At 45.6% G+C, this 20,917-nt stretch overlaps 1 protein-coding gene across 8 annotated transcripts in view; it reads left to right on the forward strand.

Annotated features, from left to right (window-relative positions):
• The first annotated feature begins 395 nt into the window (after window positions 1-395).
• Window positions 396-20,917, forward strand: part of LOC123765432 (orphan steroid hormone receptor 2) — a 217,852-nt gene continuing 197,330 nt past the window's right edge. For 5 of the 8 annotated variants that reach the window (XM_069334020.1, XM_045753996.2, XM_069334022.1 and 2 more), the window contains exon 1: window positions 409-708. The gene's annotated coding sequence lies outside the window, so the exon portion shown is untranslated. Of the gene's footprint in view, window positions 709-20,917 lie in introns of all 8 variants that reach the window. The other 3 variants (XM_045753993.2, XM_045753998.2, XM_069334025.1) reach the window with 1 other exon arrangement.

The raw sequence follows: 20,917 nt of genomic DNA on the forward strand, positions 1-20,917 counted from the left end.
TGTGTGTGTGTGTGTGTGTGTGTGTGTGTGTGTGTGTGTGTGTGTGTGTTAGTGTGTGTGTATGTGTGTGTGTGTTAGTGTGTGTGTGTGTGTGTGTGTGTGTGTGTGTGTGTGTGTGTGTGTGTGTGTGTGTGTGTGTGTGTGTGTATGTGTATGTGTGTGTGTGTTAGTGTGTGTGTGTGTGTATGTATGAGTGCGTATGTTAGTGTGTGTGTGTGTGTGTGTTAGAGTGTGTGTGTGTGTGTGTGTGTGTGTGTGTGTGTGTGTGTGTGTGTGTGTGTGTGTGTGTGTGTGTGTGTGTGTGTGTGTGTGTGGTGGTGAGCGCATGCGCGGTGTCCCGCCCTCGCGAGTCACCACCACCATCCGACCCGCGCGAGGTTACAGCAAATTACCTCAGTTCGCATGAGGACGTGGTGGGGGCGGCATCGCGTCAGCTCTCTCCGGACGGCTTTCTTGTTTGTGCTTTTTTTAAACCCCACCTGCCGAGTTGAATACATGATAGTCATCCTAGGGATGTGCAGGTGTGCTAGTGTCGTGGAATTGACGTGCCTTAGGAGAGTATAAGAGTGATTAAGTTGTAGTGTTGATAAGAGGCAGGACATTCGACCTCTGAGTCTCTCTCACACACACACACTACGGTGCCAACGCTTCCACTAGCAGCCTTCAGGGACCATCTCAGCCTCCATGGCCTCCTGCTACGACTTTAAGGTAAGCTCAAGGAGCTGCAGGAGGAAGCTAAGACACGAGGCCAGACACAGACACAACCCAGCACGTGACGTCACTAACCACTGGCCTACAGCATGCATCTTAACTAACTCCTAAATCAACCTTTTTATTCTGGGGTTATTAATTAATAAATAAATTAAAACATCTCATCTGATTAAGACGTTAAAATGTTATTTTTCTATTTTTTTCATGTCATTTCCGGAAGATAACTCGCATTTTTGGTTTCATTATATTTCAATTATATTCTTGTCGAATACGTTTTGGATTGCTCTATATTTTGAGTGCTCATCAGGAGTCATATATGATGATTTCTGGTGATTTCTTACCCCATGATGTTTTGGTCAGCCATACGCAGGCTGTGGCAACACATTCATCAATGATGAAGTTGGGAAATGTGGAGTTTGAGAAAATAGATGAGGCGGAAGTGGTCGATATTAAGGTGGTGGATGAGATAGTAGGAAATAAATGCTTGCATTAGTGGGGTAGTGGCGAGAGCAGGAGCAGGAGGAGCAGCAGCAGCAGCAGCAGCAGCAACAGCAGCAGCAGCAGCAGCAACAGCAGCAGCAGCAGCAGCAGCAGCAGCAGCAGCAGCAGCAGCAGCAGCAGCACTACGCGACACCGTAGTCACACTCATCAATGGAATACTCTTATAGCCTCGTACCGCTCTTGTCCTCACTGGCGACGCTGCCTCCACCACCACACTTACCCCAGGCTCCCACCACCACACTTACCCCAGGCTCACACCACCACACTTACCCCAGGCTCCCACCACCACACTTACCCCAGGCTCCCACCACCACACTTACCCCAGGCTACCACCACCACACTTACCCCAGGCTACCACCACCACACTTACCCCAGGCACCCACCACCACACTTACCCCAGGCACCCACCACCACGCTTACCCCAGGCACCCACCACCACACTTACCCCAGGCTACCACCACCACACTTACCCCAGGCTCCCACCACCACACTTACCCCAGGCTACCACCACCACACTTACCCCAGGCTCCCACCACCACACTTACCCCAGGCTCCCACCACCACACTTACCCCAGGCTCCCACCACACTTACCCCAGGCTCCCACCACACTTACCCCAGGCTCCCACCACACTTACCCCAGGCACCCACCACACTTACCCCAGGCTCCCACCACACTTACCCCAGGCTCCCACCACTTACCCCAGGCACCCACCACACTTACCCCAGGCACCCACCACACTTACCCCAGACTACCACCACACTTACCCCAGGCTCCCACCACACTTACCCCAGGCACCCACCACACTTACCCCAGGCTCCCACCACACTTACCCCAGGCACCCACCACACTTACCCCAGGCTCCCACCACACTTACCCCACGCTACCACCACACTTACCCCAGGCTACCACCACCACACTTACCCCAGGCTACCACCAAACTTACCCCAGGCTCCCACCACCACACTTACCCCAGGCTACCACCAAACTTACCCCAGGCTCCCACCACCAAACTTACCCCAGGCTACCACCACACTTACCCCAGGCTACCACCACCACACTTACCCCAGGCTCCCACCACCACACTTACCCCAGGCTCCCACCACCACACTTACCCCAGGCTCCCACCACCACACTTACCCCAGGCTCCCACCACCACACTTACCCCAGGCTCCCACCACCACACTTACCCCAGCCTACCACCACCACACTTACCCCAGGCTACCACCACTCTTACCCCAGGCTCCCACCACCACACTTACCCCAGACTACCACCACACTTACCCCAGGCTACCACCACACTTACCCTAGGCTACCACCACACACCATTACTGCGCTAACAACTGTCAACTAATGCCACAACACATGAAAGCCGCAGGTGTTGGCCCTGGCATCTTCCTGGTTAGTGTCCCGCCTACCACCTTTATCCAGCTGTTATTGACCCTCCTTGACCTGTTGGTCATTATTATGGGTCATCACTAGCACCCATATTGTCACGTCTCCCTCCCCCCCCCCATATTATAAGACAATCTAAACAAGCGAGTAAGTTGTTTCAACACGAAATATTGGACTGATAGAGAAAATTATTAATTTCAACGATGCTGGGATTAATAATGATTAAATTTAAGAATAACTAGAAACAAAAGACAGTATTGCATGGTGGGTTGTTATTGGTAGCTGTTTAGCAGTTTAAAGCCAGGATAATCTTGAATAGTATTTATATTTGAAGTTATTATCGTGCTCTGAACCATATGCTTCAATAATAAAGAAGTTACTCATTCGCGACTGTATAAGGGAGTAATGCACCACGGGAGCAAATTACTTAGTTCTTCCTCGAGCAAAACTAACTTGAATATCCATACGGAGATCCAACCATATCATTTGTTGTTTATTGAGCCTGGTAGATAATGTGCGCGAGTGCTAACATTAACAGCCTAATGAACCTAATGATTAATTTGACTCACAAAGCAAAGACGAGAGAGTTGAGATGCAGAGCAAGCCAGGCAAGTGTTAAAAGACAGAGTCATTTGTCAAGAGGTTTAAGGGTTGTAATTGAAAAGTCCTCTGCTGAGAATTTTAATGAGGTGCTGTGAAGACTGGAAATGTTCTAGACATTTAAGATTACACATAATATCAGGGAGGAGACTTGATGTTGTCTTGGATGTATATATGTCACACACACACGCGCAAAGACAACATTTCCACACTTAATTTGTTATAAACAATTTCCTTGTCTTGTATTTGTTTGCAAGGGCGATCTTCAGGTGTTTATGTGAAGCTTATCAGAGCAATTCACTCAGACGTTCAGGAAGTATATGGTTATAACTAGGAAAGTGATTTTGATCATCAGTTTGACCTGTGGAGGTTGTTTACAATATTCGGGTGTCTTTAATAGCAAGATTATTAAAATGCTTTCAATGCCAAAGCTGTGGTAGCCATATATGATAGAGAAGCTTGAGAAGCGTGTCAATACCGTTGCGTGAATCAGCTTTAATGCTGCTCACAATGACTGCCTTTAGTGGGTAAATGGCTGGCTTAATGTCTCGCATATATGTGGCTACCGTTTACCATTTATTTTACTTTCAAATAATTTAGTAAGGCACGATGACCAGACCACACACTAGAATGTGAAGGGACGACGACTTGTCCGTCCGTCCTGGACCATTCTCACAATCGACTTGAGAATGGTCCAGGACGGACCGAAACGTCGTCGTCCCTTCACCTTCTAGTGTGAGTTCTTGTCATCATACTTTAGCCACGTTATTGTGACTCATCGCCTGCATTAGTAAAGCACTTTATTGCTAAATAAAACTTTTCATGCCTAAAACAATTGTCATGGTTTGGAAACCTTTCCTTCATGTAAACTGCACTTACTATCATAAAAAAAAAGATAAGAAAGATGCCTTTAACTGTCTTGAGCAAGATGCTGTGGAGATGCTGTGCTTCACTAACGCAGTGAGAACCCAGAGATGCGAGGTGAGAAAGATATGAACTACATAAGAACAAAGGTACAAATCCACAAGGGCCGTGACGAGGATTCGAACCTGCGTCCGGGAGCATCCCAGACACTGCCTTAATCGACACATTTTGTTCATTTGATGCATCACGTTAGTGTGATCTGTGTGTGTAAGAACAAAGGTAACTGCAGAAGGCCTATTGGCCCATACGAGGCAGCTCCTGCATATATGGGGACTTTCTTAATGTCATAACAAATCTAAAGGGGGAAATATTGTCCTATTATTATTACAGCTTATAACATATTTAGGTCCTGCAAATAATATATGTAGGATAGTGTATGTTCTTATAGAGTAGTTGATGTAATGTGGTTAATTAAGGTATGTCCATAGCGTAAAACTTAAAGGTAGGGCCATAGCTTATGGTAGGTCCATAGCTTAAGTCAGGTCCATAGCTTAAGGCAGGTCCATAGCTTAAGGCAGGTCCATAGCTTAAGGCAGGTCCATAGCTTATGGCAGGTCCCTACCAAAAAGCCAGAGCTCAACCCCCGCAAGCACAATTAGGTAAGTACACACACACACACACACACACACACACACACACACACACACACACACACACACACACACACACGCACACGCACACGCGCACACACACACACACACACACACACACACCACACACACACACACCACTGAACTACAGACCGCTATCGCTTACAAGTATTCCTTGTAAGATATTAGAGAGACACTACATGTACGCTCGTAAATCATATAAAAAATAAAAAATAAAATGTTTATTCAGGTAAGGTACATACATACAAGAGATTTTACAAAAATTGATCGATTTATAGAGCTAGTACATACAATGCCTAAAGCCACTATTACGCAAAGCGTTTCGGGCAGAATATAGTTCATAAGATGAACTAGACAATCTCCAGAGATAGTGTGAGGAATGGCCACTTTAACCCAGACAAATGCAAGGTTATAAGGAAAGGCATTGGGGCAAGAAGACCTCATATACAGCACAAGATGAAGGGACGGCATCTTCCAACTTCTGAAAAAGAGAGAAACTTAGGAGTGGACGTCACTTGAGCTGTAACACGAGAGGCACACATCAGGAGCATAACGAAGGCAGTGTTAGCCATGGTGGCAAACGTCTGGTTATCCTTCAGGAATACAGACGAAGATCCCTTCCTAGCACTGTGTACAGCTTGAAAGACCTATTATTGAGTACGCGGGCATGGCATGGAACCCCTACCTAAAGAAAAAATGAGAAAAACTAAAAAAGGTCATAGCAAATTTGCAATAGGGCTCGTGCCTGAGCTAAGGGAATTAAGCTGACCTCATTACAGTGGAGGAAAGAAGGAATAGGGTAGACATGATGACGGCGTGGAAGATAATAAAGCAACTAACAAAATAGATATAGAAGCAATGTTCAAATTACAGAATAGTAGAACGAGATGCGGAAGGTGATGCCAATTAGATACACAGTTTTAAAGATATACATGGTAAGAAAAACTAATTGCGTTGAACAGCATAGTGGACCAAACTCTCACAAGTCAAGCCTGGCCTCGGGCCGGGCTTGGGCAGTAGAAGAACTCCCAGAACCCCATCAACCAGGTATCAACCAGGACTAATGGTGGTCGAAAGGCAGGGCTGAAGAGCATATGCTCGACTCAACAAGCACAACTAAGCAAGCACAAACGGCCAAAAATATCCACCCACCAAAAATCATCAACCTTCCCTCTCTCCATTTAGGAGCAGCAGAGATCCCTCGGACCAGTGGCCTTCCCCCTTCAGTGTGTCTGTAGCCTAGGCTATTCATGAGTCTTACCTGAAGTGTACTCTAGTGGTCCTCTCTCACTTGTGTACACTGACTGAAGACATAGTCTCTATTTTACCGCGAGTGTATACACAAGCCGTGAATGCAGCGCCCTTATATGTTGTAAGTTCATTAGTTTAATAGCTTTTATCTGCGAGTTCCGCCGTTTGCTGAGTATGTTGAATGGGCAGTCGCTGGGAGGTGTGTCTCCTGATGCTCACACCAGTACGGAACATGTTTGACCTGGTAAAGGGGAGCTCTTACCTTTGTGTCATAATTTACTAATTACATAATTTACTAATTACTTTGTCTTATTTTTGTATGTTGAATGTTTTGTTTATGCACTGTGATATTCACTTTTAAAAGAGGCAGGAACAATTATATGTATATAAGTAACTTAAAGGTTAAGGAATAAGATGGAGAGTGAGAGGATGTAAGTGTGTTATCGCAGACTGGTGGAGCGTTGCAGAGATGCTTGGAAATCACACGTATAACTCTTGAATAATGGCATTACGGCGTAGTGGATATCATCTGAATCATACAGGGGAATTACTTTACAACTCTGCGCAAAAAAGTGTATTTGTAATCTTGCCTTCAGGAAAAACTATACCATAAACATAGGGAGCCGAGCGGACAGCACTCTGGACTTGTGATCCTGTGGTCCTGGGTTCGATCCCGGACGCCGGCGAGAAACAATGGGCAGAGTTTCTTTCACCCTATGCCCCTGTTGCCTAGCAATAAAATAGGTACCTGGGTGTTAGTCAGCTGTCACGGGCTGCTTGCTTCCTGGGGGTGGAGGCCTGGTCGAGGACCGGGCCGCGGGGACACTAAAGCCCCGAGATCATCTCAAGATAACCTTGTAAAACTAGAGGGTTGTGTTTTTTAACACAGCTCCCTACTTTTCTTGGCTATAGCCTAATTCGTTATTATTATTAATATCTTTATTGACAAAAATTAATTGCAATTTTGCCTAATCTGAGGAATTAAATTAAGTCTTATTAGCGTGAGGAAAATGCTGGTATTCACTGTCACACAGGACAGAGGGTCATACACATGACAATAGGTCTAAACTGTTGGCTGAAACACATATATATCCTGGATTATAATCAATGTTTCAATATACGAATATGTAAATACAACTTGTCTATTGTCCACACAAGGACACGGATGGGTTCGTAAGAGATGCAGCTTAAAAATAATAATATAAATAAAATTGATCTTCATTCCTTAAGGACAAGCAAATTTAGGATAACTTGTTAGGATGTCGTCCAGTTCACAAGATTCAATGAAATAGTTACACAGTTGGTGGTACAATAGGCCAGGAGGTCTAAAATCTTTTTCGGTTTCACATTCAACAATATAGTGTTCTAGTGAATGCATTAAAGGTTTGTCACAGAGTTTACAATCTGAATATTCTGGTAGTGACTCAGCCTCACTAACCTGCCAGATGTGTCTATAGCCAAGGCGAATTCGCGCAATGACTACATCACATTGCCTGGTCCGGTTACTGTGCTGACCATACAAATACATATTATTTCAAAAGTTGTCATAGCTTTTAATACTGCAATTTTCAGGTCTCGGGACATTTCTTAGTTCTTCTAAATCTGAAGTAAGTTCTTTAATTGTTGTGTTTCTAATAATTGCATTAAATAGTCCAAAGTCATAATCAGTGTTTTCCTGCAAGCCTCATTGGCCAATCGATCTACAAAGTCATGTTTTCCAACTCCCAACATGGGGATGGGATCCACACAAATTTTATACAGTAGTTATTATCATTGGCAAAAATATAAATTCCAGTTAATATCCGCTCCGTAAAGGTGCAGACTGGAGCGTAAAAGACTAGGCTGCTGTATGGGTTCATAAGAGACTAGGTTCATAAAAGACTAGGCTACTGTATACTAGGTTCATAAAAGACTAGGCTACTGTATGGGTTCATAAGAGACTAGGTTCATAAAAGACTAGGCTACTGTATGGGTTCATAAGAGACTAGGTTCATAAAAGACTAGGCTACTGTATACTAGGTTCATAAAAGACTAGGCTACTGTATACTGTAGTTCCTGGACGCTTGGGTCCCGGACATTGTAACCTTGGAGACTTGCTCGCCTTGTCCGACTGATATATACAGAATAACGTCTGTATTTGGCAACGTCTGCTGCTCACTGAATGATACCGCGGTAAATTGCACAGTCACGCTTTTTCACATAATGCCCGGGTAGTCAGTTATTTGGGTCGTTCCACCCCGTAGGGTCGTTAAGTTCATTTAGTTCTCAGAAGGCATACGAGATAAGTGCGGGGTATTACGTAACAAAATTGTGGGTTTCCAGCTTTAGCAAAAGTGGTGTTTGTGGTGATGCCTAATTGTCTGTCGCATCATGTTAGCAACTTTATAGGGTGACTTGGTCAACACAACCTCAGTATGATGGACTGTGTCAACTGTCAATATCCTGCACTATATTGATGGTCTCAATACTATAAACTACGTCGGGGGCCGGTCGGCCGAGCGGACAGCACGCTGGACTTGTGGTCCTGGGTTCGATCCCAGGCGCCGGCGAGGGCAGAGTTTCTTTCACCCTATGCCCCTGTTACCTAGCAGTAAAATAGGTACCTGGGTGTTAGTTAGCTGTCACGGGATGCTTCCTGGGGGTGGAGGCCTGGTCGAGGACCGGGCCGCGGGGACACTAAAGCCCCGAAATCATCTCAAGATAACCTCAAGATAGCAGTTTCAATACTGTGAACTATGTGAGCAGGAGCTCCAAGTACCTTACACCGGCAGGCCAGGATGACCTAATGACCTTACAGTTAATGATATAGTGTGTGAGGTCATGACCTCACAGGTCCTGCTCACAGAGTTTACACCTGGAGTGCCCAGGACTGGGAGATTCCCCACCTTCCACAGCTAAAGGTAACCCAACCTGGCCCTGGCACTTATCATGTCGCGTTTATCTGCTGGACAATCTCGGTGACCCATTCCCGTGTCCTTGCTCTTATTACGGAAATATGAAGTGAGAAACGTCTCTTGTTCGGTTACGTATTGGTCACACAAGATTAACTCGAGCACTAAATGACCTGTGTTTTACTGTAAGAATTCCATTGTTCCTGTTACAATTACTCATCTGGTGGAATGTCCTGATTTTCAGCACTGAATATTTTTTCTTTCCTGGAATATCTATCACCTACAACACATGTCTCTCAATTAGATTACTTTGTCAGCGACAAACTTACTTTCTGGTGCTGGCATGACACCTAGGATCCCTTCAATATTGACTAGGATCCCTTGAACATTGTCGAACATTAGTGTCACAGTCGTACTGCCTTAGGGCTTTGAATTACTTCAGTGTCACTATATAAATGTTGTATAATTGTCATTCTGAAGGCGAATACATCAATTTCTATAGATTTATGTTGCAAACTAAGAGCCGGTCGGCCGAGCGGACAGCACACTGGACTTGTGATCCTGTGGTCCCGGGTTCGATTCCGGGCGCCGGCGAGAAACAATGGGCAGAGTTTCTTTCACCCTATGCCCCTGTTACCTAGCAGTAAAATAGGTACCTGGGTGTTAGTCAGCTGTCACGGGCTGTTTCCTGGGGGTGGAAGCCTGGTCGAGGACCCGGCCGCGGGGACACTAAAGCCCCGAAATCATCTCAAGATAACTATATCATACTTATTTTTAGTGATGTTAATTTTAGTTGGTAAGGGTATAATAGGCTTTGATATTGATTCTAAAATTCCTGTGTGGTTCAGACCTTTTTTGTTTTTAGTCTAATGCAGAAAGAGACCATTGTGGCGGTAACAAATGGCTTCGACAGTGACTTAAGACAAGCAACATTTAAGAATTTAGACACTCCATGTTTCCTGGCGCCTTGTCTGTCTGTCTGGTGACATCAGTGTCCCACCCTTCCACATCCTTCCTTTTTATTACAAGAAAAATCCGCAACGTATTAAAATCCATTAGAATTTTGCAGTATTTTTTTACATCGCATGTAAGAGAATAATGCAATTCTGTAAATGTATTGTTGCAATAGATGTAAATTACATCACATGTTGAAATATCTCTTTAATATATGTTGCAAGTACACATTACTTTAACAATATTAAATATAAGTGATCAAGTAATGTTTTCCCGATTCTCTGGGAGTATATTATGAGCTGATGTACACACACATGAGACGGTCAAGTTGCCTTTTGCTGTGCACCCCATACTCACCCTGTGAGCGGTAGCGCAAAAAGAAGCATTACAGAGGGCACAGAATGTCTTTATCAGACCTCATCTTAGATTATTACATAAACAGTTTCATCTATCCATAATAATTATCTTATGAACCGCGAAGTTGGGTAAGATTATTTGAAGATACGTCAATTGTGTTTTCCTCAAGCCATTGTTCATGTGTTAAGACACAAACTAACATATATTTGGAGAATGAACACGATACACCAAGTTTTTTAAGCGAATGCCAGATTAATTCATGTCATTGGTATTTTAATGATTAGGATCATAAATATTGATTAAGATTAAATTAATTGTGGTATCTAAATTCTTGTCTTGTCTACGACAACTAACACGGTACATTAACCTTAGTCGGTCTCTGAACACATATTGTCATTATCATTGGTCTGTTTGGAATATCTAGCAAGCCACCTAATATGCCATCACAATATTGGTGAACTTTGACTACCAGGCGGCAACCTAAAGTTACTATGATGCTGATGCTGTTAATCCTAAATGTAATTCTTGTCCTTGTATCTAAGTTACCAGATGCAAGTCCTCAGCAATTTAAAGACTAACTTATGAAAGTTGAATGCTGCTTTGAAAGCCTTACAAACCCAACACCATCTTTTTTTTTTTTTTTGGTAACTAGTTTACAGAATCAAAAATAGAAAATTGTGGCAAATACAGTTATATAAGAAAAAGAATCCCAGGAAGCAGTCTAAATAGGCTAAATAATCTCTTACAGATGTGTGTGACAGATTTACCTTAAACCAGCAAATAACAAAGCCAGTTAGGAAATACAGCACTCTTGACTATATTTGTACAATCAATGATGAAATGAAACTTTGAGAATTTTGCAAATTCAATTTCAATAATAAAGTTATTTACTGTGGTTTAATGAACTGTGACCTCTCAGAACTTAGCTGAAAGAAGACTTAAGTAATCCAACACTACGAGAGTAGGCCCAATCGCATTCGTCTTACGTTCAAGTCACATAACACTTAAGAAAGAGGCGAAAAAGATACCAATTAAAATAAGAACGGTACACTGTTGGTGAACAAAATAAATCACCGAACTATTCCGATGAACAGTAAAGTTACGTAGGAAAATAGAAGCTATCAAACTTCAGCCACAAGAATCTTAAAATCTAAGAGGTCTCTGACCTCGGTCTCTGACCCAGGTCTCTGACCAGGAGGTCTGGTCCAGAGACCGGGCCTCATGGTTCCTCCTGACCTCAGGGCCTCCAAAAATATATATTTGCTTCCTCGCTCGCTGGAAGCTATACATTTTTTTCGATTACTGTACTCTAATTCCTTGGGGACTGGAGTCGTGTGTCACGAACTGTACCATGGCTGTACCATGGCTGTACCACGGCTGTACCATGGCTGTACCATGGCTGTACCACGGCTGTACCATGGCTGTACCATGGCTGTACCATGGCTGTACCATGGCTGTACCATGGCTGTACCATGGCTGTACCACGGCTGTACCATGGCTGTACCATGGCTGTACCATGGCTGTACCATGGCTGTACCATGGCTGTACCATGGCTGTACCACGGCTGTACCACGGCTGTACCATGGCTGTACCATGGCTGTACCATGGCTGTACCACGGCTGTACCATGGCTGTACCATGGCTGTACCATGGCTGTACCATGGCTGTACCATGGCTGTACCATGGCTGTACCATGGCTGTACCATGGTCTTGATATTGTGATGTTGTTGTTTGTTGTTGTTGTTAAAGATTTGCTACCTGGAACAAAGTTCCAAGTAGCACGGGCTATGGCGAGCCCGTAGTGTCTTAGATATTGTGAGATGTCAGCGAGCATTAATAGCAGCCTAGCGGACCCACGCGGGGTAGGAAGGAACCTTTCAACCATATAATCGGTCATTAAAATGTTTCAGAAACTTGTCAAAGATGATGTGTGTGAAAACTTCGAGATCTCTTTGATGCCAAGACTGCGTAGTAGCCGGTTGGTCTTTATCTCCACGTTCTGGATAGACCAGAAGTGTCCTTTGAAGTATTTATTATAATTTGTTCGGTTATATGATAGAGATATAATTATATTTATTTATAGGCTACATAAAAGGTACGCTTGTAGTAGTGATGATTAGTAGTGGTGATTGTGGGAGTAGAAGAACTCCCAGAACACCATCAAGCAGATTAGGTGATTGTATGTTCGATATTCGGCCAGATATCACGTGATGGACCCCATAGGCTAGCTCAGTCGATTAAGGCAGCGTCTGGGATGCCCTCAGACGCAGGTTCGAATCCTCGTCACGGCCCTTGTGGATTTACCCATAGGCTATGCCAGAAGAAGGCTGCTAAGGATCAGTGGGAACCATTGTGTTGCTCCTGTTATGTGGGAGACGTAACCTTGGAATGTGACCACACTTGAGCGAGTCTTAGTAAGCTCAGCTCTGCTCGGCTTGCTTGGGTGAGGAAACACCTAACCTTCACCAGATTAGAAAGTTCACTGTTTCCCCCATTATTTGGGACGGTTCTCATGACCCGCACTTTATTGAATGAAGATATTGGATGGTTGATCTGTTATCACCAGTTAAATGAGTTACGGCTGTATTCCAGGGGATTTTAGGGCTAATGAGGCTACGAAGATTTGGTAGTTTGTGTATCGACAACTGTCGGAATGGTTCATAATGTCTCGGTTATTATGCCTCCTGTCAACCATACAAGGTTTATGTTAGACTGAATTAATTTTTGTGTAACGATACTGATGACTAAAGCAGTTGAGAGTGCTGGTCACATTGTTGTGTCAGTCGTGTGGGCTGTTAGCGTAGTCTCGGTAGTTTAGCGTCTGTGCTCGTTCCACCGGTTGTCCGGTAGTATGGCTGCCTTTCATTTACCCTCTGATGATCCCGAGGATTAACGTCCCCGCGGCCCGGTCTCTGACCACGCCTTCGGGTTGGTGGTCTGGTCAACTATGCTGTTCGACGCGGCTGCTCGCAGCCTGACCTATGATTCACAGTCTGGTTGATCAGGTATACTTTCAAGTTTACCAAGTTCTCTTTTGAATCAGGTATACTTTCAAGTTTACCAAGTTCTCTTTTGAATACTGCGAGAGGTAGTTTGGCACACATCTTTTATAAGTTTATGCTGCTGTATTCTCCAATGTATTGTGCTGTTTAATTTCAGAATATGAAATACTGAAATACTATGTATTTTAAATTCTGCGGCAAGTTGTTATAGTTAATGGTTTACACCTAAAGTTATTTACCTGTTATGTTGTTATCAGTTAACAACGCTATTTTAAGTCCTTTTGGTATTTATGAATGTTCGCCAACTGCTTGCTTATCGTGTTGATGTATTTATATATTAGATTTGTATATACTCGTGAATGTTGACCAGACCACACACTAGAAGGTGAAGGGACGACGACGTTTCGGTCCGTCCTGGACCATTCTCAAGTCGATTGTCGACTTGTAAACCATTAACTATAACAATACACTGCTCTGACTTGCCTCAGAATTTAAAATACTTAGTATTTCAGTATGCCATTCTGACAATCGACTTGAGAATGGTCCAGGACGGACCGAAACGTCGTCGTCCCTTCACCTTCTAGTGTGTGGTCTGGTCAACATACGGAAATAGTCGTGTTTTGCTATGACCTGATGACCTTACCTTCGGGTACTGAATAACACTCATTCAAGTTCAGCCATTGTAAGCGTTACTTTGTAAATGTGTCTGGTCGAATAGGGGATTTGTTAACTATTAACGACTTTAAGAAACTAGAACGCGGCCATCTGTTTAATCTAAGATAATGTTTCTATTCCCCCTCGCCAATCATCAATTTCAGCTGTACATAAAGTGATTTTGGCTTATAATGTAACGTCTATACTTGGAATGTTGTGAAACCGCAAATTCACTTTTTTCTTTACCTTAATACAAATTTGAACATTTATTTTGGATGAGAGTAAGGGACAAGCTTAAATCTAAATGCTCGTTTAATTCAGGTTTATATTATTTCCATAATATTTACTAATCAAGTACCGTAACCAAGCAACGCAAACACTGCAGCTCCACGTGACATTGTGACTAGACAAGATCTCTTGTCGGCATCTCTAGGTGGCAGCGATCTTAGCAAGGCGCAATCGACTTGAGAATGGTCCAGGACAGACCGAAACGTCGTCGTCCCTTCACCTTCTAGTGTGTGGTCTGGTCAACATACTTCAGCCACGTTATTGTGACTCATCACCTGCATCATAGCAAGGCATTAGCAGAGCACTCAGTGAAGTGTAGGAAGTGGTCCACTGATGTCCACTGTACCCACCACATCAATATGCTGTTACCAGCGCTGGCATGTACCATACAAGGAGCGGGTAGGGACGTCCCACATGCCATTGTAATGGTATAAAAGTTCAGAACTGTTCAAGCCAGTTACGTTTTACTGGTGAGGTGTAGACAAGGCCTCGATGCTTGCGTTAGTGAGAATGAGAGAAGGGTGTAGAGACGCCGCCGTCGTGAAGCCTACTCTACTATATTTATGTGTTTACATCCCTTGCCGCCAGCCAAGTTTTTGTGGTTGTGTCAGTGTCTTAAGGCAGTATCTTCCCTCTTGATGTCTACATGCACGAAAAAGATTTAGACGATGTAGCTAGCCATAAGTAATTTGCAATGTCACTTAAGATATTTTTATTCGGCATTTCTCCTTTCTGTATCTAGATTCACATATAGACTAGGGTTTTAACAGTCGAAGATAGATAGGTTTCTGTGAAGGTACTCGGTAAACTGGGCATGGGGCGAGCTTGGCCCATTCTTAAGAGTGTTTAGAATTGGACTCTTATTGTAAGACATGAAAAGACCCTTGTACTCTATTTTTATTGTCTCCACCGACTTAATGAGTACAGTTTTTCCCACGTGTGCCTGATATTGTCTCCATTGTTTATGTGGAGGGTGATGGTGAGGCGGAGCTGTGGAGGGTGATGGTGAGGCGGAGCTGTGGAGGGTGATGGTGAGGCGGAGCTGTGGAGGGTGATGGTGAGGCGGAGCTGTGGAGGGTGACAGTGAGACAGAGCTGTGGAGGGTGATAGTGAGACAGAGCTGTGGAGGGTGATAGTGAGACAGAGCTGTGGAGGGTGATAGTGAGACAGAGCTGAGGAGGGTGATAGTGAGACAGAGCTGAGGAGGGTGATAGTGAGTCAAAGCTGTGGAGGGTGATAGTGAAGCAGCTAACTCCTACAAGATGATGTAAACAACGCAGCCTTGACTAAACAAAATGCAACACTGGAAAGGAATCCTCTCGCTGTTGAGTACAAGAAGATTGAGAACCTTCAGAAATTTGCAATAAGACTCGCGCCTGAGTTAAAGAAACTAAGCTGTTAAGGTAAATGAATTACAATGAGAAAGCGTTGAGGCAATATGACTCTATAGCTCTTGGAGGAGACATAAGAGACGGTGTCTAACCACTTGGGTCAACTGGGGATCGAACCTTGCTAGAAGTTGGGTCGACGCTCTACCGGTAAAATGGAACCCAAGGTATTGAGGGACTTTAATGGAGCCTAGAAAACAGAAGAACTAAGGTAGGAGAATTGATCGCAACATATATGATACAGAGATGAAGAGACGAGGTGGGCAGAGGTATCAGGAAGAGAGGATATGGATGGAAGTTATAAATACAAATCCGATATATATCAGCAGACACTAATACAAGGACGGGCGTTAACTAGAACTGATAGGAGGCGGGGCCCATGGACTAGATCTTGCTCCCAGTAGACTACTACTACTACCACAACTACCACAACTACTAACATTCACCGAAGTGACCAGTTACAACTCTGTAGTTCCTAGCCCAGGTCTAGTCCAAACATGCTAGAAATTCCCCAGTACATAGTCCAGACATAATTTAAAACCAGTTTACCTCGTCCTTATGAAGCGAATGTTTGGTAAACCGTAGTTCAGAGCTTGTAGTTCAGGGCTTCCCGTCTTGTAGTTCAGGGCTTCCTGTCTTGTAATTCAGGGCTTCCTGTCTTGTAATTCAGGGCTTCCCGTCTTGTAGTTCAGGGCTTCCTGTCTTGTAGTTCAGGGCTTCCCGTCTTGTAGTTCAGGGCTTCCGGTCTTGTAGTTCAGGGCTTCCGGTCTTGTAGTTCAGGGCTTCCTGTCTTGTAATTCAGGGCTTCCTGTCTTGTAGTTCAGGGCTTCCAGTCTTAAGTTGCGCAGTGGGAGTGGCAACTGTCTACGACCAGTATTGTAATATGATTGTTAATGGCTGTTAGCCTAACTGCTCGATCGTAATATGTTTTTATGGTGAAGTGATACGAAGTGCGTATTTAGTGCTCTCAAGTTTGCTTACAGCGAGGTGAGGAGTTTGGCTGGTGTCTCTGCACACCCTTGTTGGGTCACTTGTCAACAGGTGTTCACTATACGCAGGTAACAGTTGTTGGGGCGCTATGTTCGTGTCCGGGGGACACCTGTGTACTGTTGCAGGTGTGGCAGGCACACGTGTTGCAGGTGTAGCTGTGGCAATTGTACTTACCTATCAGTACTTACCTGCGGGAAAGTGAGTGATGGCAATTCTCCCTATCACTACACTGCCTTCATCTACTAATGAAGGCAGTGGTAGTTGTGGTGAAGGCAGTGGGAGTTGTGGTGGGTTGTGAGGGCAGGTGGTGGGTTGTGGTGAGGTGAGGAAGGGAGGTGGGTAAGGGGGCAGGCAGGTCGGGCAGCAAGGGAGGTGGGGGGGGAGGGAGGGTAGAGGCTTGGCCTTGACCAGTGGCCCGGTTTGGCCCGCCCCTGGCCCAGCCTAACCCGGCCGGCGCCTTCCTCACCTTGGCAGCCACAAACGCTCCTCGCCACAATTCGTACAATTTGGCCCGAACTGCGTGCTCAAGGCCTCGGCCAGGTGGTGGTGCTAGTGTTGTCACCAGCCTCGGCCAGGTGGTGGTGCTAGTGTTGTCACCAGCCTCGGCCAGGTGGTGGTGCTAGTGTTGTCACCAGCCTCGGCCAGGTGGTGGTGCTAGTGTTGTCACCAGCCTCGGCCAGGTGGTGGTGCTAGTGTTGTCACCAGCCTCGGCCAGGTGGTGGTGCTAGTGTTGTCACCAGCCTCGGCCAGGTGGTGCTAGTGTTGTCACCAGCCTCGGCCAGGTGGTGCTGCTAGTGTTGTCACCAGCCTCGGCCGAGTGACTCGAGAAGGGGACATAAGTGAACATTGGAATAAGAAAATGCGAGGAACTACAGTAGAAGGAGGAGGAGGAGGGCTGTAAGTTGATAGGACGTTGATACCCATCACAAGGTGGCGTGCAGGATCCCCTAGTCAGGTGGTAGGGAAGACATGCGGCTGCCAAGTGGCATGTCTTCCTGGTCCAACGTGGCACTCTGACCGATGATGTGGGCGAGGACGGGGGAGAGGACGACCACGCCACTGTCGGCGAGGTCGTCCCCATCCCTCACACCACTACACAAGTTGGCCAGGACGTGATCAACATGCTAACACTTGACACAAATACCGTCGCAAGGGATGTTTGGAGTCTTGGCCTCCTGCTTCTGAGTCTTCAGGTACATCGTCTCCTCCTGTCCTTCCACTACAGTACAGGGATATTGTCTCCTCTCACTTTATAGCTACATTTTCTCCTCTATAGGTCTCCTGTCCTTCCTCTACAGTACACTGCCTCCTCTTGCATTTCTCTACAGCTCCAGTGTATGACAGGGACGAACACTGTGGTATATGTAAGTAGCAGCCCCTCATCCTGACGGCTCACTGGCTATGGACCAAGACCACTGGGCCCCCCTCTCGTGGCCCGGCCCATACTGGTCACCCCTCCGGTGACTGGCACAACCCACCACCACCACCAGCAGGATCCACTCAGGCACAGCCAAGACATCTTGAGGTGTAGTTAGCGACGCGCCTCAAGGGCCAGTGTGAGCCTTATGTATACTGTGGAGTTATGACCGGCTTAGTTCTGGAAGAATGGTTCATGTGGTCAATGTTGGTGTTATTGCTACCATAATTATACCGGAAGGTTCTCTCTGGCCTTATCCTATATTTGATCCTTCTTCGTTTCATTCTCTTCTCTCATCTCTCACTACATTCTTCTCTTCTTCCTTCACCCTCGTGCACCCTCTTCCTTCTTTCCCACATCTTCTCATTCCGTTCCTCCATGAACTCACATTATCTCCATCTCTCATTTTATTTTGATTATTTTGAAGGTTAGAGAGAGGGTGTGGCGGCGGTCTTGGAGGTGGTTAGGAGGTGATTGGGTATTAGAGGTGGATAGTAAACGAGAGGATGGGGGTAGAGGAGGGGGGGGGGGTGAGGAAGTGCTGCTCCGGCCCTGCCCTCTATTGGTGCTTCCCATATTAAGTGCTTGGGTCCAGTGGAGACGCCTCCCTTCTTCCCAAGGGAAGACAGTAACCTCTTTTATGTGGGATTGCCTTCCTCAAGGGAGGGTTTTATTTGCCTTTATTGTAAGGGTTGCTTCCCCACGGGAGGTAGTAGGGAGGTATGTGGACCTACCTTCCTCAGGGGAGGTAGTAGGGAGGTATGTGGACCTACCTTCCTCAGGGGAGGTAGTAGGGAGGTATGTGGACCTACCTTCCTCAGGGGAGGTAGTAGGGAGGTATGTGGACCTACCTTCCTCAGGGGAGGTATGTGGACCTACCTTCCTCAGGGGAGGGATTAATTTCTCCGCTCTAAGCTGAACCTCGCCCCTTGGTCAGGTTAGGATATGCTCCTTCCCTCTCACATTTAAAAGTTTGCATTTGATAAATTCTCGGGTTTTTCTGACTACAATGTTATTTTTGTACGCAATTGTTTATTTAGAAAACAGATTTTTACAATAGGTTCATTTTGGAATATGACAAACGTGAGGGTGTGTTGCCCACTCTTATCCCTGGATTAGAGTGGGTCGCCAGTCTTATCTCTGGATTAGAGTGGGAGAGATTAGAGATATTACACCCAATATCCTTGGATTAGAGTGGGCCGCTTCTCTTATCCCTGGATTAGAGTGGGCCGCTTCTCTTATCCCCTGGATTAGAATGGGCCGCTTCTCTTATCCCTGGATTAGAATGGGCCGCTTCTCTTATCCCTGGATTAGAGTGGGCCGCTTCTCTTATCCCTGGATTAGAATGGGCCGCTTCTCTTATCCCTGGATTAGAATGGGCCGCTTCTCTTATCCCCTGGATTAGAGTGGGCCGCTTCTCTTATTACTGGCGTGCAGCTGAGCTCGGAGCTTAACTTAACCACGTTATAGGCCCAAAACAAAATTCCTGTGCCTAAAAATCAAAGAAACTCATTAACGTCAAATTGTGAAGTTAATGTATTAGAATGTTAATACCTTGATACAGTGTTGTGTATAGACACTTGTACACTGCAAGTGGGTGAGGACCTCGACCCATACACCCTCCCCCCCCCCCAGGTATGGTGAAGTGTCACTGCCTAGATCCTCTCATTCTGTGCCAAATACAACAATTTAACCAATTTATGCGTGCGATTTTTCCAGTGGGGGAGGGTGGTAGGCTTATTAATAAGGTGGATGGCCCGCTTATGCAGCCTACAGATGTTTGGTGATGTATTAGTAGGAGCCGTAGCGACTGCAGTAGCAACAGCAGAAGCAGTAGCAGCAGCAGCACCAACAGCAGCACCAACAGCAGTAGCAACAGCAGTAGCAGGAGCGTTAAGTAGCCCTTCGGTGGTTGGATCATATCGTAGCCTAATAATACTGATATTATCAGGAGCAGCAGAGGCAGCAGACTGGGGGATACGAGGAGCAGCAGAAGCAGCGAGAAAGGTGTGTGGAGAGCAGAGGCAGGAGGCGGCAGGTATGGCTGGCTAGTTGTCTGCCCTCTAGCCCCCTCCGCGGCACCTTATAGCCTGCCCCCACTCCATCTTCACCTCCATCACACCTGGCTTCTCCATCTCGGGGGCCTCCTTGTATTCTCCATCTGTCACGCGGCTCAACCGCCTGATCTTGTTCCCACCGGCGGCCAGCTATCATCACCCTGGCCACTGGGGCTCCTGTCGTTCCATACTAACTCCTCGCCTCAGTTCGCCAGTCGTGTTCCCAGAGGTTTGTCTCCAGATCGCCGCGTAACCTTCATCTACGCCTCTGATGGGTAACAATAGTGTAGTGGACCGTTTGACTCGTGTTAAGGGCTGACCAGGATTTTGTTTGAGTTAGTGAGGGTGATGTAGTTAGGTCAGGGTCATGATCTATTGGTTGTAGCGCCACTGAATCAATTATAAAGTCTAATTACCTAACGCTACCCAAAGCTTGCTAGCATTACGTAATTAATGAAGAAATACGATATATTTACTCACTATAATGTTGGTGCTGAATGTAGAGGATGAAAACACGTGTTTTTACTCTGAAATGATATAATTTTATAACGAAATTAGACTAAGTGGCAGGTGATGCTACAGGAAGTCGACGTTCCGGGCGACACTGTTGGGGCTTTGGGTAGTTAGACGGACCCGTCTAAATTGCTCAAATATTACTTGCAAGCGTTCTAGGCCTGTGATGACCTTTGTGGACATGTGTGTTCACATGTCCACAAAGTTCTATGGTGTTCTATCGTGTTCTATCGTGTTCCTTGAGGCACGGGGCTCAGAGCCTCTCTCTCTCTCTCTCTCTCTCTCTCTCTCTCTCTCTCTCTCTCTCTCTCTCTCTCTCTCTCTCTCTCTCTCTCTCTCTCTCTCTCTCTCTCAACATAGTGGTGTTGCAAGGTTGACTGGTCAGTAAGAACCTTACATGTGTGGCCTCTGCGGC

Source organism: Procambarus clarkii, chromosome 30 (assembly GCF_040958095.1).
Source record: "Procambarus clarkii isolate CNS0578487 chromosome 30, FALCON_Pclarkii_2.0, whole genome shotgun sequence".
In the NCBI taxonomy this organism is placed as follows: Eukaryota; Metazoa; Arthropoda; class Malacostraca; order Decapoda; family Cambaridae; genus Procambarus; species Procambarus clarkii.